Genomic DNA, 18543 nt, shown 5'->3' with positions numbered 1-18543 from the left:
AAGGCTTGCACTATCATCTGACGGCTTTAATCCTCATAGTTCTTTAAGTAGCAAATACTATAACATTTCAATTATAGTAGGAATGTTTATAAGTTTAGCAATCATAATCTGCAGATTGACTAGTCCTTCTCAAAATTGCTTGTTCTTTTATTGTTTCACCAGTTTCTGCATATCATTGTATTAATCTTAATATGTGTGTTATTATTTATTTATTGTTGGTATAGGGAAATCTTGTAGAGAAGAAATGCAAGTTAGCTTTGGGTTCAACTGACCATATTGTTGCTCTTGCAACGGTTATCTGTTGGATCATAATTCATATACATATTTGTCCCCTAAAACATGGAAATTACTTGTTCTAATGTCCAAATTTAATGTTGACTAATTCAATTTTATTATTTCCCTAATCTTATACTTTTGCTTAACATTTGTGTTTATTTATATATATTTATTATGTTTTCCTTATCATGCTAGGAAATGATGGAGAATAATGGAAATGCACTAAAAAGTCAACCTTAGAACATTTTCTTACTCCGGCTAGGAGAAAGTGTGCTAGACAAGGAAGAAAGAGCGGCCGCCTGAACAAATGAACTTCAAATGAGCTAAAACTCTGTAGATCAATTCTAGACATCCTAAGAAACATTTCTTATGAAGAGTGCAAGAGCCAGATAGAAGTGGAAGGCCTTCAAACAATCAGTCCAATTTTCTGCAGAAGCAAAACTGGAAAACTGGACCTGTAAGGAGTCCAGTAGCATTTCCGGCCCAACCACTATCCCAAAAGCTTTGAAATTATAGAATAATGATCTACACTCATAAAGGAACATTTGTTATGAAGAAGTCATGAGCAAAATCTGAACTTTTGGTGGAGAAATAATTGAAGGAATAAAGGGGCAGAAACTGACCTAAAACCAGCTCAATATTCACATGTTCATGTTTCCTACCCACATGAAGAAAGCTAGATGCTTTTCTCTTTTTCCTTGGATATATTTTTCTACTCCATTCTCTTTAATAGATCATCATCACTTCCATGTTTCTGCACCTTCATGCTTTACTTTCATTTCATCATTACCCCATCTTTTACTTATTTTGCAAACCACTCCCATACTCCACTTTCATTATTTTTCTTTCTCTCATTATTTCACTCTTCTTTTTCTTCCCTATTTAAACACATTCTCCTCTCACTCTCAATCACGAATTCCTTTATCCCATTACATCTGATTTCTCTCTTCATCTCCTTCACAAAACCTCTATCTCCACCTCCCAAAATCCAAACCCACAATACCCAATCTACTCCATCATCACCACCAAAACTACCATCTTCCACCATCATAAACTTCATCACCACCACTCAAAGTTAGCCAAAGGAGCATCATATCTTCATCACCATTTCATTCATCATCACCTTCAAGAAGTTCATTATCCATCCATTCCACCATCAAGGAGGATTCAAAGAGCATTGAAGGAGAAGCTACCCATTGATTTGTCAAGCTTCAACTAGTTCTTTCTTCCCTTAACTCTTTAATTTACCTTGATTTACTTTATAGATTTGATGCCAATTTGTATGATATTGAGTGAGTAGTTACTTTGTTGGGGCTAGGGTAGAAAGCCGTAGCCAAACTTGTATGAATTGATGTTTTAATTGACATTTGTTGTTACTTGTGATTTTCATCTTCATATGCTAATTCAAGAAGTGAATGCATTCATTCAAACTTAACTATTTTGAATGTGTTGTGTTTGTCATCTCATAAAAAAATGTTTAGGGAGTAGTTAACCTTGAACATTAATAGCATGATAGCATCCTCTATGTGCATGTGAGGGTAGTGAGTTAAAATCACCTAGATCTAGGATTGGTTTGCTTGCTTGATTATCTAAACTCAAATCTTTATGCATCTAGGGGAGCAAGGAATTGATACTTATCCGGTAATATAACTTGTTCTTGGGTAGTTAGTTTCGCAATTATCCAATGGAAATTGATAAAATAAAAGGAGTTTAAGCCTTTGTAGTCTTATCTGGATGCAAAGAGGGTAATTGGGAAATTAGAATAGCATCAGTTGTATTTGAACTTCAATACTTGCAAGGGAGGTTAGTAGTAGACAATCCAACCCCTAACTTCATCCATTATATTACTAGTTTAGTTTAGAGTAATTTAGTTTACATTTGAGCATTTAATTTAATTTGGTTCACTTCTCTATCCAACAAACAATTTCACTATCACCACAATGCACATACTCACCATGAGCCTAGATTTCCTTGTGAATTTAGGTTTGTGATTGTACATTTGCATATTCTAGCTCTACTTAGGTTAACACCCTAGCTAGTGAAAGGAATCCAATCCTCGTGGGTTCGACAACATTTCTTAATCTCTATACTATTACTTGTACCCCTTATACTTGAGGGTGGCTATTTGGCTAACATTATCACAAGCTATAGTCCATTAGAACTTTGTCACGGGACTCCATTGGGAGATGACAGACTGCGTGTTTTTGTTTATGCTGCTTTGGAGGAAAAGGCTATGATTCCATTTGCTGTAGAAGATGAGATCACGACAGTGAAACAAGCTATGGGGAGCGGGTAATGTGGCCAAAAAACCTGAGCATATTTAATGAAAATGTACATATAAAATTGTATATGATTAATATATTTTTATTTGGGTATTGTGAGGATTATCCTATTGTTAATTGTCTTATTTTTTTATTTAGAAAAAACTGGTGCTAAAGCAAGTAGGAAGCAGAAAAGGAATCAGCTTACACAAGATTCAGAAGAAGAGTTTGATTTGCAGTCACTCGAATCACGGTTACCACCCGAATTGCAGACGTTATGTCAATGAGGAAAAGAATGGTTCAAAGATGGAAAAGTTGTTTGCTTTTATAAAGAAGAGCTTGTGTTTGGTATTAATGCTAAGAGCTATCTACTTGACTTAGATGTGATGAGGCTTACAAACATGGCAGAGATAACAGGAACCCTCATAATGCTGCACATGAGGTAAATTTGTGCTTTTTAACATGAAATTCAATGATGTTTATGCATGTTTATCCCAAATTCAGGACCTTTCTTGGTTATTTATTAGTATGTGATATGCATATGCATGTTCCTTATGCTGTAGGTACTTGCATGATGTATCAAAAGAGTTCAAAATGCTAGACATAGTTGGTTTCATCGACCCTGCAATGACTGGTGAGAAAGGGTGTGGGAGTGCAACATCGAGGCCCCGAAGTATAAAAGATCGCCTCATAAGTGCTTCTCCAAATCAGATTTTCTTGTTACCTTACAATGCATAGTATGTGTATGCTTAAACTAAACATTTGTTATCATATGATTGCAGCTATTAATTGATAGGAGCAAAAAAGTGTGACGATATTATTGATTATGTGCCTCATTTTAGCCTTATCTTTCCCTTAGTTTAGTGTTTTGAGTCATTAGGTCATTTTGAGAGTCTTGTTGAGTGTTTGGAGTGAAATAGGCGGAAAAAAAATAAAATTCATGAAAAATCCTAGCTGGATCAGGATTCCTAACTGTCAACTGTTTTTGCAGTCTTTACATTTTAATTCCCTTTATTTTCTCTAGAAAATTCTGATATTCTCCTGCTTGTTGTAGGAAACATTGCCTGGTGGAACTCTTGGAAACAGCAATGATGGAGTCATAAAATAAAGCATTAAGATATTTGACCAAGCAATGAAGAAGGGAAATAAAGGACAAAGACGTTTTCAGTTGGGGAATAAAGGAGAAAGACGTTTTTAGTTGAGGAATAAAAGAAAAATATGTTTCAACTAGAAAATAAATAAGAGAAAGATGTTTCAGCTTGGAAATTAAAGGAATTGCCCCATTATGAGAGGAGTTAAGGCCTTAAAGGAGATGTTTCAGTTGGAAAATTAAAGGAATTACGATGCAATCCCATCCGTCCAATGATGAAGGGTATGATCGACAAAAGCCAACCAATGCTCTCCTATAAATAGGCAACGTCCATAACATAATTGGCATCACTTCCCAGCCAAGATAATTCATTGCCTATTACTTCCTGGCCAAAAACCATTCCAAGACTGCCCAATTCACTCCTCAAACCTCCATCTCCTACAAGACCGTGACCACCATCCATCCATCAATCTACGAAGCTCTTAGGCGCTGAGTCAAGGACGCTCCACCACCATAGCAGAGACAAGTTCATCACCTTGTTGCTAAGCCGCTGAGGAAAACTTCAAAGTGTAACTATGACTCTACTTATAATTTTTGTTTCGGTTTTGTGTGTTTCAATTTGCGAGTTGTGTAATTGGAGACATGAAATTTCAGAATATTTTAATTAATATTTTTGAGATTTTCAGTTTATTATTGAGTTAATTTCGAGAATTATTTTATGATGCATGTTACAATATTGTGCCCTTTTACGTGTTTAGGTAATTTTCAGAGTTAGGTTCATAAGTTTGCATGCTAGAATAACGGTGAGAGTTCTTGTGTGTTTGCTTAATTTGCCAAGAGTAATTGTTATTTGTTAAGACGCTAAGTTAAACAAGTAGTAATTAGTTCTAACGGGTGGTAAAAATCATGCTTTAGTGATTAAATGATTCTGGAAATTACGTGTTAAATTCTATGTGTAATGGTTAATTTGCACTTGTGAGTTGATTCGAGGGTTAGATAATACTACTAGTTAAGAGAATTACGCTGAGTGTTTTCGAAAATTAGTAGTATTAGGCTTGGTAAGGACTTTTCCGATCCATGCCTACATTAGAATGAATCAGATAAGTGGATTGATCCGCTGAGGCTTCTCATTTGAGCTCTTATCTAGGCATTAAAGATGGGCACATTTTTGTAGCATGTTGAAATGAATTTTCTGTTTTTACACTTAGTAATTTTCAAGTGGTATTGGTCTAGGTTAGGGAAGTCGATCATTGTATATAGTTTTATTTGTTTCGTTTTTATTTTAAGTAGATTAGGAACCAAATTTCAAAACCCCCCATTTTATTCTTTTATTTGTTAATTGACCTTTTTGTGTAGGTGTACCCTACAATCCCCGGACTGAACGATCCCTGCTTATCCTATACTGACAACTACATTTTGCAGGGTTAAATTGTGAGGCTATTTCAGCCGAATCATACATGCACATGGAAATTTCTCTAAATTGATTTAAATGAATTGTAGTGTTCATTGGATGTTGACTGTGATCGATCCGGACAATGAAATTGTCTATTTTATGGATCCATTGAGAAGACGCCTTGTCGGCGGAGAATGGAAAGATATTGTTGACACGTAAGTTGCTTAAAACTCCTTGGTTCACTGGAAGTTTTCTTATACACTGTTGGTCCTGTCTAATATTGGTCAGAGAGCTTATATATTGTTGGTTCTTGTGTTGGTCTGCTTATATATAGTGCCATATCAATGTTTAAAGGGGAATGTAACAAGAAAGGACAAAGTTCTGTTCAATGGAAGAACATGGCAGTATGTGTTCGATATAGTTATTTCCTTTTGAATAATAATTTAGTCAATAATTAGTAGTATATTGTATGTTGTTGAATGATGGTGTGCTGTCTACTTTTTTAGGGTATTCCATCACAGCTAAATGACAAACAATGCGGTTATTTTGTGATGAGATATATCAGGGATATCATCCATGATACAAACTTGTCATTTGCAGATAAGGTAACTGAAAGTTCTCACTTTGAAAATGACAAGTCTGCATGTTTGCCATTAGCTTTCAGAATAGTCTTGTTTAAGTTTATTAAATGGCATGAGTAGTTTAATTCATTGTGACTTTTAAACTGTTACGTGCAGTGGGCTAGGAGAGCCAACCATGTTTATGATCAAGTGGAAATTGATGAAGTGCGTAATGAGATCGCAAGTTATGTGGTGAAGAACATCCTCAAGTTGTAAAGTATGTAGTTACTCATACCGTAGAAGCTCTGAAGTAGGGAGGAAACGTGTTTTTGTGCTCCGAAGTGAAAATTTAAAGTACATTTCTGGACCTATTTTGTTAGTGGAGTAGTATAGATGTGCTCCATCTTTTGGTATTGGAGTATTATAGATATGCTCCTTATTTTGCATTGTCTAATCCATTTAGGTACAATTATGTGGATTATAACAATATTAGATATAATACATATTGGTAATTACTGTTTATTTTGTGATTTTTGATTTCATTATGAAATGTGAATCATACAATCAGGACAACAAAAAGCAAAAAATGTCTTCTGAGTAGATTTGTTACTCATATCATTGTTGGATATCAATTCAGACAACATGAATGAATCAAAATCATTGTCCAAAGCATTACACCACAACTGTGTCGAGTACAGAATGTTCACAACATCTACAAAACACAAAACTGTCGTCTGAATTCAAAACAGATCACTGATGCTATAAAAAATAGTTGTCTGAATGTAAGTCACACAACGGCTATAGGAAAAAACGACTTCTTAATTGGAAACATACAATGGATGCTTAAGTTGCCCGTTGTCTGAGTAAAGTTCACACAACAGTAAATGCTATCAAGAGCCTATCGAAATGCTGTCGACATGGATGTCGAGTCCTTCAGACGACAGTTTTCTAAATTCACCTTCATCAGACGTCACCGAGATAGAGGACAGCCACCCTCTATATCAGACAATAGTTTTTAATTGTCGTCTGATTCAATTTCTGTTGTAGTGTTGAATTGTAGAAGGGAAAGATCCAAAAGTGTCAACTTTAGACAAGGCAAAGATCCAAAAGTGTCAACTGTAGACATAACTAGGTAGTGTGCCCGCGCTTTGCTGCGGGTTTTATGGTTGATTAACTTGGTTGTAGTTGTGTACAGTAATTAGGTTGTTTGTGAGAGAAAAAATATCCACCTTGATCATCTAGACTAAATCTCCGCATCATTTTCAATAAAATTCATATAAGCAAACTTTTAAGATGTTTTTGCAACCCTGCAGCAATTAGAAGTAAACCATAAAGTCATTCATATATTCAGGTGATCAAGTTTGAAATGTTTTAGTAGTTGGAAGGGAAGCTGCTACAGAAGCAAAATACAAAAGGAAATATTGGTATTGAGGCTCTTGAAAAGTAGTCACAACTTCTTAAATGAATTTTAAGTTCTATTGTTTTTGTTATGATCCATCCCGGCTGTTGTAACTTCTTTATCTCTAGCTACTGCTTCTCTCTACATGTTCTTTTACTTTGCTTCCATGACTGTTGTCAGTGCATCAACCTTTTTCATCAGCATCTGAAAAAGTTAACTTATGCATTAGTGCATTTAGCTAGAGAGAGAGATATGGAAATAGTAAAAGAGGAAGAGAGCTATAGGGTAATGGATAGATGAGCGAAAGCAAATAACGCATTGTTAAATGCCATGGGAATGAAGAAAAAGTAGAGAAAGGCGGTGAAGATGGTCGACCTTAGCGTCATGATGGTTCAGTATTCATCCAAATTCATTTTATAAAAGGGATGAGAAAAAAGTAGGCATACAACAATTAATTGAAAAAGGAAGAAAACTTTAGGATGTATTCTCCAGTTGCCAATTGTATGTCAACCTAAAATATTCACATAGCAGTGTACAGGGAGAACATTAACATATATCATTTTGTGCAAGTACTTGATAAGGAGAATCACACTTCCAAGAAATAATAATGCAAAAGAAAAAGGAAAAAAAAGAAGAAGAAATAATAATGCAAAAGAAAAAGGAAAAAAAAAAACAAAATGTCCTTGTTCTTGATATATTTGCTGACAAAACATATCAATAAAACCTCGACCAGATATTGGGAGCTTAATGTATATCATGAATAGTACTAGACCAGATATTAGGAGCTTAATGTATTTCGGTTAGCAAACTAAGTCGATATACAAGCAATCCCGGAAAGGATCATTGGAATGACTTAATTAGAGTATTAAGGTATTTAAAACATACCATAGACTATGGTCTACATTATAATAGATATCCAACCATGTTGGAAGGATACAGTGATGCTAATTGGATTTCCAATAGCACCGGATCAAGATCCACGAGTGGATATGTGTTTACACTAGGAGGTGGAGCCGTATCATGGAGGTCGTCCAAGCAAATGTGCATTGCACGATCGATAATGGAATAAGAATTTATAGCTTTAGACAAGGCTGGAGAGGAAGCGGAATGGCTTCGAAATTTCCTAGAAGATATTTCATTGTGGCCTAAGTCTTTGACTGCCATATGTGTATGTTGTGATAATAAAGCTACTGAACCTAGAGCTAAAAATAAAATTTACAATGGGAAGTCAAGGCATATAAGGCGAAGACATAATACTATAAGACAATTGCTCAATAATGGAACAATTTCCATTGATTATGTAAAGTCAAAGGAAATATAGCGGATCTTTTGACAAAAGGCCTACCAAAGGAGCAAGTTGTCTCTACATCGAGGGGAATGGGCTTAAAGCCAATTCAATGGACTAACTCGGTGGAAACCTAACCTAGTTGATTGGCGATCCCATGGTCTAGGTTCAATAGGCAAACTGGTTGGGAAGGTTCAAGAGTTTATAACACACAATTTCACTCATTCCTATGATGTACAAAGTGTGTTACCTGTCGAACTGTAGGGTGACTATTTCTTTTCTTAATGACACTAATATCCTTTGATTAGGAGGAATATGGCAGGATATTCTTAAATTAGTGTCACCTATATGAGAGTGATGTGGGTCGCATCTATGAGAATTAAATGGCTATATTCTCTAGAGCACTCATGAATTCGGGATATGTTCAGGACCAAAATGAACACAATCGTAAGAACCGAAATGTGCTAGCTAGGTTCGGTAGGTGTGACATTTGTTGTCTTGATTTACTACAAACGCGAATAGTTCAAGAATTCATTTCACTACGTCGCAAAGTAGATCCGACAAGTGATCACTACGGAAGGTTCAAGTCCAAAAGACACCTCTCCTGATGCCTATCGAGTCTTCCTTTCTCTCATGGTCATATTAGAGATGTCGATATCCCAATAATTCTTATTTTCTATTCAAATGTGGGGTATTTTCTCAGTTTGAATAGAAAATGTGGGGTATTGTTAGAACCTATTGGAAGATGTGGAAGATGATCCCACATTGGAGACAGGGCTCTAGTTTGCTCTCTTTATGTATGTTTACACAAGAAACGTATTAAATAGACAAACTCAAAGAGACCCATTGGATGGAAAGCAAGCCCATTTCCATTGGATTCCATTGGATATATTGTAAATATATATTTAATATATCCTAAACCCTAAACCCTTGGGCCTTGGGCCAAAATTAAAATTCCAATAAAATATTTTATTTTTTTATAAATTCGGATAAAGACAATATTGGGTAAACTAATCCAAAACGATTATAATTGTTCAAATCAAATTCAAATTGAACGAACAGTTATGTCTCTTGTCCGTTCTCTATAAAAAAATGGCGTGAGGGTTCATTACAGTATACATCTCTTTCTGACATCTCTTCTTCTAAAAAACACTTGAGAGAAACACAAGTGACGTTTTCCAGGTTTCAAGGCAGCGGTGCCACGCCTTGAAACGAGAGTTGTATCCTGCAGGGCAGACGTCTATAATCAACCACAGCACACGTGTGGGGACGAAATTTCTATCTTAGGACATTGTGTTCTCTCTCAAAGAACCAAGTCAGTGATTGCTTATTATTAGCATTAATTTACTTTGTATGTTGTTGTATATTACTGTTTCAATTCTATTATTTCTATTCATATATATATATATATATATATACTGTGAATTCGGCGACTAAGGATTGATCAGGGGCAATCAATCCCCACAAGATTTAACACTCTGAAATTTGAACATCCCCTAGTACAGAAATCCCCCCTTCAACAAGAAGTCAAGCCTGGTTTGCCTCTCGTTCACAAACTTGGTAGCCATCGCTTCCTTCTGAAGGAATGGATGGATTTCAAAACTTTTTAATTAGTGCATAATTAGTTTAACCATTAAACTACTAACTAAACATAAAATCCATTCCTTTAACCCATGATCTTGGCTTATTGTGATATGTATATAAACATAGCATGCATAGTAAGGAAGAACAAAGAGGTAGTTTATGTTCTACTCACCGTTGGAGCGTAATTTTAATCCGATCCAAGTGAACCACCAAAGTTCCTCTCCTTGATCTCTCCTTGTGTGTGTTTCCTCTACCTTGAAGCACCTTGAATTAAGAACTCCTTCTTGTGCTTGTAATATTCTCCTTGATGTAACAAGTAAAGCCATAAAAGGATATGGCCTCTAAGGATCTTCACCAAGTGAATCAAGAGATGAAAAAAGATGAAAGAAAAGAAGAAATTATGCAAGTGTTCTTCTTTCCTTGGACCAAGGGAGAACTCTCTCTCTCTCTCTCTCTCTCTCTCAAATATGAAAATAATAGTGTGGAGACACACTTATCATTATGTCCATGCTTTCACTTTTATATAATAGGAAATAACTCCAATTACTAAAAGAAAAATATTGACTTTCATAAAGCCAATATGTTGGCTGGTCCATACATGTTATTGGCCACTAAATATGTGTCTTGGGCTTTCATTTAAATCTCACTTAGTGAAGCCCAAGTCCACACCAAAAACCCGACAATCGTTTAGGCCCAATAGGTTCGGTTTTACCCGAAAATCCTAATTATGTCCAAATAATAAATCTAATTAATTATTTGGTCATAACCAACTCTTGTTTAATCTTCTTCATATACAATCTCAAGGATCCACTTATATGATGTGCGATCTCTTAGGTTCTAATTAACAAGGCAGTGAAGTTTATAGAAACCATTCTATTTTGTTTACGAATCAAAAACTCCATTTTTGATTCTCCCTTGTTATTAGGATTATAAATGTTTATTAATCCTCGGGACTTCACAAGTCATGAGTGACGTCTTACAACATATCATGACTACCCTAGTTAATATAGAATGACAAAGAACCTATTCAATTGGAATTACAATACAATACGGTCCTTCTCTAACACTATGTTCTAAATGACATCATCGGGGTATGGAATTGATATGTCAATCCCCTAATGTGATTTTCATTCTTATGTGATTCTTATAATGTGATTAGAAACTCCATTTTAATCTCATTCAATGCTTTGGCCAAAGACTCATTGAATCACATCTTTGAACATACACCTTATTTACTTAAGGATAGAGATTCCTTATTGTACACTCACATGTCTCTATGACCGAATTGATTATACCAATGAATGCATCTATTATATCCATTAAGGGACACAATATTATTGCATCATCAAGAGATAATCTATTAACTCATAAGACAACTGTGGTGTCTCAGGTCAAAGGACAAATTTGTATTATTGCAATTTAGAGTTCAAGTTTGACATGTAAGTAAGACTCCATACAAGAACTCTAATGATCGCATTCAGTGTACTCTTTAAGTTAAGAGCACCCACATACTTGTATTAGTGTCTCTACACAAATGACAAGAGACATATCATCCTCCATATTGAGCATACATAGTATGTGCTAGTCTTTCCGAATTATCAATGTCCAAGTGATAATCCTATGACTAGGAACTCTTTAGGATAAGAGTGTGAAAGAGTAAAGGTCTCACACATCTAACTCTTTAGATTACTTTCTCTTTAACTCATATTCCTTGGATCTTGTTCAATCAAATATTAAATATAAGCAATGAACAAAAAACTTGCCCTTTTGATTAATAATAATTACATCAAAATGATTGTTTTAGGACACAATTCCTTCACCTTCTCCATCAAATATTTGCACAGAGATTCTAGGTTGCCCAGGGATTCTCCATTACCCTCCCCTGCTGGTGCTTGGCGGCATGGATGCTGGCACAATATCAGGCTCGATAACTGGTCTGGTCAAGCAAGAATCTCCAGATTCGCAAACACATTGTGTTCTTATTCTCACCCTTTTTCTTGAGGTTTTGGATCAGCCCTTTTGCTCCATGGGTGCGACTCTCTCTCTCTCTCTCTCTCTCTCTCTCTCTCTCTCTCTCTCTCTCTCTCTATATATATATATATATATATATATATGTCTAGTTAGGGCAACATAGTCACAGACCGGGCCACAATTTTCCTTTTCACTTCGGGTTTCAGGAGGAAAGGAAAACATGCAACATTACTTAATGGACCGGGCAACATTTTCCCTTCTCTCTTTAGGATTCAGAAAATGAAGATGATGAACTGATACACCTAAATTAAGCGCACAAAATTACCCTGCAAAAGACAATTGTTAGCATAGGATAAACAGGGATTGTTCAGTCAGGGGATTGAGGGTACTTTCACAAATTTTGTTAATTGAACAAAACTATATATAAAAAAAAAACTAAAAATAAAAAATAAAGTTGACGCAAAAACTAAATAAAAGGGGGGTTTTAGGGTTTGAAAACACAGACAATAATAAAAGGAAGAAAACGTTGCAATTTTTAGGATTTCTAAATCCGATGTATGGACGTTGAGAACTTCGTAATCCACCAGTAGTTATGGTCAGAGAAAGTCAATTTAACCTAATCTTTAATTACTAAGGTATGTGAATGAAACCAATCAAGAACTTTAGGATCGCCACTAAAGCCTTATTTTTCCCAAAATTACTTAGAACCGTGAACGCACTGCATCCTAAGGCCCATGGATGGGAAGCAAGCCCATTTCCATTGGATATATTGTAAATATATATTTAATATATCCTAAACCCTAAAACCTTGGGCCTTGGGCCAAAATTAAAATTCCAATAAAATATTTTTATTTTTTATAAATTCGGATAAAGACAATATTGGGTAAACTAATCCAAAATGGTTGTAACTGTTCAAATCAAATTCATATTGAACGAACAGTTACGTCTTCTTGTCCGTTCTCTATAAAAAAACGGCGTGAGGGTTCATTGTAGTATATATCTCTTTCTGACATCTCTTCTTCTAAAAAATACTTGAGAGAAACACAAGTGAAGTTCGCCAGGTTTCAAGGCAGCGGTGCCACGCCTTGAAATGAGAGTTGTATCTTGCAGGGCAGATGTCTATAATCAACCACAGCACACGTGTGGGGACGAAATTTTTGTCTTAGGACATTGCGTTCTCTCTCAAAGAACCAAGTCAGTGATCATACTTGTTCAATTCAATCTTTATTAGTATTAATTTACTTTGTACGTTGTTGTATATTGTTGTTTCAATTTTATTAATTCTATTCATATATATATATATATAAATATACTGTGAATTCGGTGACTACGGATTGATCAGGGGCAATCAATCTCCACAAGATTTAACACTTTGAAATTTGAACAGCCCCCAGTACAGTAATCTCCCCTTCAACAAGAAGTCAAGCCTGGTTTGTCTCTCATTCACAAACTTGGTAACCAGCGCTCCCTTCTCCATCAAATATCTGAACACAGATTCTAGGTTGCCCACTGATTCTCCATTACCCTCCCCTTACAGGTGCTTGGCGGAACGGATTCCGGTATCTGACTCGATAACTGGTCTGGTTAAGCAAGAATCTCTAGATTCACGAAAGCATTGTGTTCTTATTCTCGCACTTTTTCTTGAGGTTTTAGATCGGCCCTTTTCCTCCATGGGTGAGACTATATATATATATATATATATATATATATATATATATATATGGGCAACATAGTCATGGACCGGGCCACAATTTTCCTTTTCACTTCGGGTTTTAGGAGGAAAAGAAAACAGACAACACTACTTAATGGATCGGGCAACATTTTCCCTTCTCTCTTTAGGATTCAGATATGGTTGTCATTTATTTTGGTGACCACTGGCCTCCCCCATGTTTTTTTTTTTTGATAAAAAGAAAGAAACTTCAATTAATCAATCGAAAAGCATATATTAGAGGAGACAGGGACCAAAACCCTAAGTACAACTATGATTACAGATACCATTGAGCCAAAGGGTCCAAACTCTAACAACATTACACCCCTTTTCAAGGCTACAAATTTTCACATAATCTCGAGATTTCTAGTGATACCTTGTAGTCAATTGCAAAGAAGACTGCGCTCTCTTCCACACCATGTCCAAAAAGTACTAGACCACGTGCAAGGATCGATCATCAGCAAATTGACAACCAACGTAAACCAAGCTTAAATCAAATCGTCTCTAGTAATGACACCATTTACATGGAATAACAACTAGACCCAACCCTAGCTCAAGAGAATAAAGGAATAACCTTGACACAGAGTAAGGACCTATTGACACCAAGCTACCTAAAAACAAAAACCTAATTAAAAATAAATAAAGAAAAAAAGAAAAATGGACAATCACAAACCATATCCTTTTTCCAAGAAACCAACATCGGCCTACCATTGGATTTTGTCATCGGAGTAGTGATAAATTCGGTAACCTCTTGCACATCAGATATGAACAGCAAAAGACCTCCTCCAACCAACTGTTCGAGATCAGTCTCCCCCCTCCCAGCCTTGCACCAAACCTCCACCACTGCCAGCATGAAGACTGCCACCAACATAATGTTAGTACAATCCCTCCACTACCAACAACACCAGTTCTGCATTACCACACTCCCATGGAGACCACTGCATAAAACATTTCAGATCCACAGTTCAAATCTAGACCACCGAGGCTAACATGCCAAGGCGCAAGAGTTTGACGCCGCTAGCCACCCCGCCGTTGAAAATCCCTCATACCCAGGTCAAAACCTAAAGCGTCTTGGCTAGGAAGACATAGCCAAGCATGAGCTCGCAACCACAACCAAGGTAGATGCATCGCCATTGCTATCCCAGTAGCAGAAACACAGAAAGCAAAAGTCTAGCCTGTGACAATACTACACCACCAGAATCCTCCAAGATCCCATCCGACTACAACCGCTATACTACGACGAGGAAAAGTGCCTTCACCAGCATTGCAGCGTCACCGGACGAGGGAAACCAACGAAAAAATCGTACTTTTCACTCCAAGTTTTGTAGAGCAAAAAGACTATGAGTAGAGCTTAATCTCCCTGATTAAGGGCTAGGCGATGGAGAAAAAAGGTTTTGTAGTTAGACAGCCACCCAGGCAGGAGCCTAGCAAGTTTGGAGTGTTGAGTGGCACTGCGCAGACTGACGAAAATCAAACCGACATCTTTCTTCTACCAAATTAGTCTAGGGTTTCAAATTGAAATCAGGAAGGGAATATTATTTTCTGTAACTGTAAGTGGCGGTTACTATGGTTTACTATAGTTGATCCTGTGGTAGACCTTTGAACTCATCTTTATCCCAATACTAAAGACTGGTGAAAGAAGGTTTAGGAGAATTAGTTAATGATGTAAGGTCCAAATTTGGAAGAGAATCACTGGAAATTTGGTGGGTTTGGGAGGGAGGTGGTGGTCGTGTTTGGGATAGATGGGTGGTGGTCAAAGGGAGTGAGTCTTAGTCTTCGTTGATATTGTCAGTGTGTTTGAAGCCTTCAAAGTCTGAGTCGGCGAGGATGGGAGAGCAGCAAATAAGAAAGAAGGAGAGGAAGAGAGTGAGAACATGTGGGACAGCAAGGTGTCTCTCTTCTCTTTGATCTGTACAACTAACAAATGAGAGATGATAGATATAATTGGGTCTAATACCTAGGATTTAAGAATGTAATTGTGTATGTGTAATACCCCGAATTGTCCTTATCAATTTTCGTGTGATTTTCAAAAATTAATAAGTTGTTGGTTGGTACGATTGGTTGTGTTGTGGGTGGAGTGAAAATGTTTCGGTTGAATAATTACTCGAAACATTTATTTTTCAAGGGGTCAAGAGTTGACTTTATATTCGTTGAGTTTCTACAAAAAATTCCTTTACGAGTGTCGTAGACCGCGTTGATACGAGTTCGTAGACATGCGGAACGCATTTTTACGATATCATTTGAAAAAATTATGATCAGTGGGAGTTTATACTATTTCATAAAATTTCCCTATAAATAGAAAAATGCAAGAAAAATATTAGAATTTTTTGTTTTTGGAAAGTGTATAGAAATTTCCTGAGCTATTCTCTTTCACTGAAACCCTCGACCCGACCCTAACCCGTTGACCTGACCCTGTTGGATTTCTTCCGTCCAGTGGCGAACGATAGCGGCACTGACCTAGATCAAGTCGCCTCGATGTCGCTGTCCTCCCCATGGTGTTCTCTTCCACTGATTTTCACCGTACACAGCGGATCGAAACCGGCAAAACCTGTGGCAGCCGACCCGGATTGAACTTCCTCTTCTGGCCACGGCTGAGCTCAAAACTTGTTGAGTTTTGAAGCCATCTTTCTCCTTGTTCGATCCATAGTAGTCTTGTAGATCTATTCAACTTGTGGAACTTGAAATTTAAATTTGAATTTCTGGGTCGATCACCTCAAGCTTTCGAGCTTGATGCCTTGATCTAGGCCAAATTGGCCTTAGTGCTAAGTGCTTGACGAAGTTGCTTTAAGCAGATTGTCGTGTATTGTGCTATCTCATTTTGTGTGTGAAGATGCATCGGAATTTAGAGGTGACCAAAATTGTTGTAAGCACCTACAGAAGTGCATCTTGTTCAAAGAGAGGAGGATGGGTTATTCACATTTCATTTGATGAAGCGAAGTGATAAATCTCACTTGTTTTTGGTGATAAATTAGTTATGTTATATTTTATTAGAATTAGTTGTTTTGAAATATATTTGTTTGTTTTGAAATATATGAACTTGATCGTCAACGGTTCATGGGTAACTTAAAATAAAGTTTGTTATAAAATGATTTTCGAGTTGTGTAATTTGTGAACTATAGTTGGTATTAGTAGCATATCCTTGAGTGGATGACTGTGTGTGCCTTGGTGAATTGTGTGTTTTGTTCACTATGGTTTTGTGAAATGATTTTGGAAAAGAAAGGAAGGAATTATTGGCTTAAGTTTTGAAACAAGTATGTTCGATTTTGATGATTGTTTTGAGGTGTGAAGACAATAGTTTGAAAATAAATTCGATATTGTTTGAAAGTGTTTTGAGTTGTGGAAACAACAATCATAAAGAGTACAATTGTGAAGTGGTTTCATTGAGTATTGAGTTAAGATTATGATATTGTGTTTTGAGTTGTGAGTGCGCACTTGTGTATCGAGTTGATTGTAGAATTGTGTTTTATTGAGGTACCCTAAGTCTAGTATGACAGTCTTAATTGCATGATTTAAGATGTAATTGGTTGTGTGGTGAATGGCATGTTTGGCAACTTGTGTAGTGATTGGCATGTGTGGCGACTTGTGTGGTGATTAGGCTATGTGGCCATCTGTGTTGTATGTGTAAAAGAATGTTGGTTATTGTTGAGTTAATAATGATTGTGATTATTAATTGTGTGGAGTTACATTATTGAGTCTTGAATTATTTGTTTTCATCGTCACCTGAACTAAATTACATGTAGGTATTACTGTTTCATGAATTAATTGATTTTAATATAATCTCCTGAACTAAATTATATGCAAGTGATTACTATGATTCTGAATTATGTGATTTTAAGTGATCTCCTGAACTAAAATATATGCAAGGGATTACTATGATTCTGAATTGTGTGATTTTAAGTGATCTCCTGAATTGATTTCTAAGCAGGAATTATTGGTTGCACTTTGGTTAAATTATGAGTGCTTTACATTTCTTTGCCAAGTTGTTGTTGAGATTTCAAATAATTTAAAAGGTCACAGTGGTGATAATGCTCTCTGTGGAGAGAAATGAAAGGAGATTTGGGTGCAATTGTTGTTGAATTTTAAAATGATTTAAATTGTACGATGGTGACAAAGGTTTTGTTTTCTGAGAAGGAGTCCTGATTTATGTGGTGTTACTTATTGATTTCATCTTTAACTTTACTTGAGGTAGAATTGTTTTTGTTATAGTTTTGATAATCAAATGTTAAGAGTTTATATAGCATGTGGGTTTTAGGCACAAGTTGACTTGCCTAGGCCTGACATTGAAGGATGTGAAGTTGATGTTGTTGTGATCTATGCTTATTGATTTTTTTTAGGTTGAGATAACTTAAGCAAGTTATTTTTGCTATGTCTGTTTTGAGTTTACTCATACAAGCTTCATAAACTCACCAGGTTTGTTTGTTGCAACCCGGTGCATTATTCAATGGTGTAGGTTTATCCTGCAGGTCAGGGTACATGTTGATGACTGAGGCTTCTTTCTCGTTGTTGCAGTAAGGTTGGGAATCCAATTGTGTTGTTTAGTACTTGTCAGACTTTCGTTGTACAATGAGTGTAGTAGGTGTGTTTACTTATTAAATTGTTATTTCAACTTAATTTGTAAACTTAGTGTAATGTAATATGTGACTCTAAAAAACGAGTTTGTATTGATATTGTGGGTTTGGTGCTTTATCGTGTACTTGTTTTAAAAGAAAAGATTTTCAGGTATTTAGCATTGATGTCTAAACCATCACACCCTGTGCATTTGTGTTTGTTTAACTTGTTTTTTTCCTATTGTGTTTGAAAATCAGAGCGTGATAGTCTGGGACTCTAACAGAAAGAAAAAAATATACTAGTAATCCATTAATTGTTAATTAATATGTATGAAAAAAAAAATAGAGCCAATATATCGATCAAAAGCCAGAATGACCAGTACATAGCCTTCCTCTGTCACTTAGACAGACAATAAAGTGTATTAGTACCCATGGTAGTACATATAACTAGATCACTTATTTGACATTA

General features: G+C 36.0%; 1 long non-coding RNA gene across 1 annotated transcript; it reads left to right on the top strand.

The window, feature by feature from the left end:
• Positions 1-2299: 2299 nt before the first annotated feature.
• Positions 2300-3652, top strand: LOC112194522. The gene is made up of 4 exons (XR_005807901.1): positions 2300-2568; positions 2697-2979; positions 3101-3274; positions 3592-3652. It is a non-coding gene; the product is annotated as an uncharacterized LOC112194522 (long non-coding RNA).
• Positions 3653-18543: the final 14891 nt, after the last annotated feature.

Source organism: Rosa chinensis, chromosome 3 (genome assembly GCF_002994745.2).
Source record: "Rosa chinensis cultivar Old Blush chromosome 3, RchiOBHm-V2, whole genome shotgun sequence".
Classification (NCBI taxonomy): Eukaryota; Viridiplantae; Streptophyta; class Magnoliopsida; order Rosales; family Rosaceae; genus Rosa; species Rosa chinensis.
The sequence above is the reverse complement of the archived record's forward strand: the minus strand, read 5'-3'. Positions and strand labels throughout refer to the sequence as shown.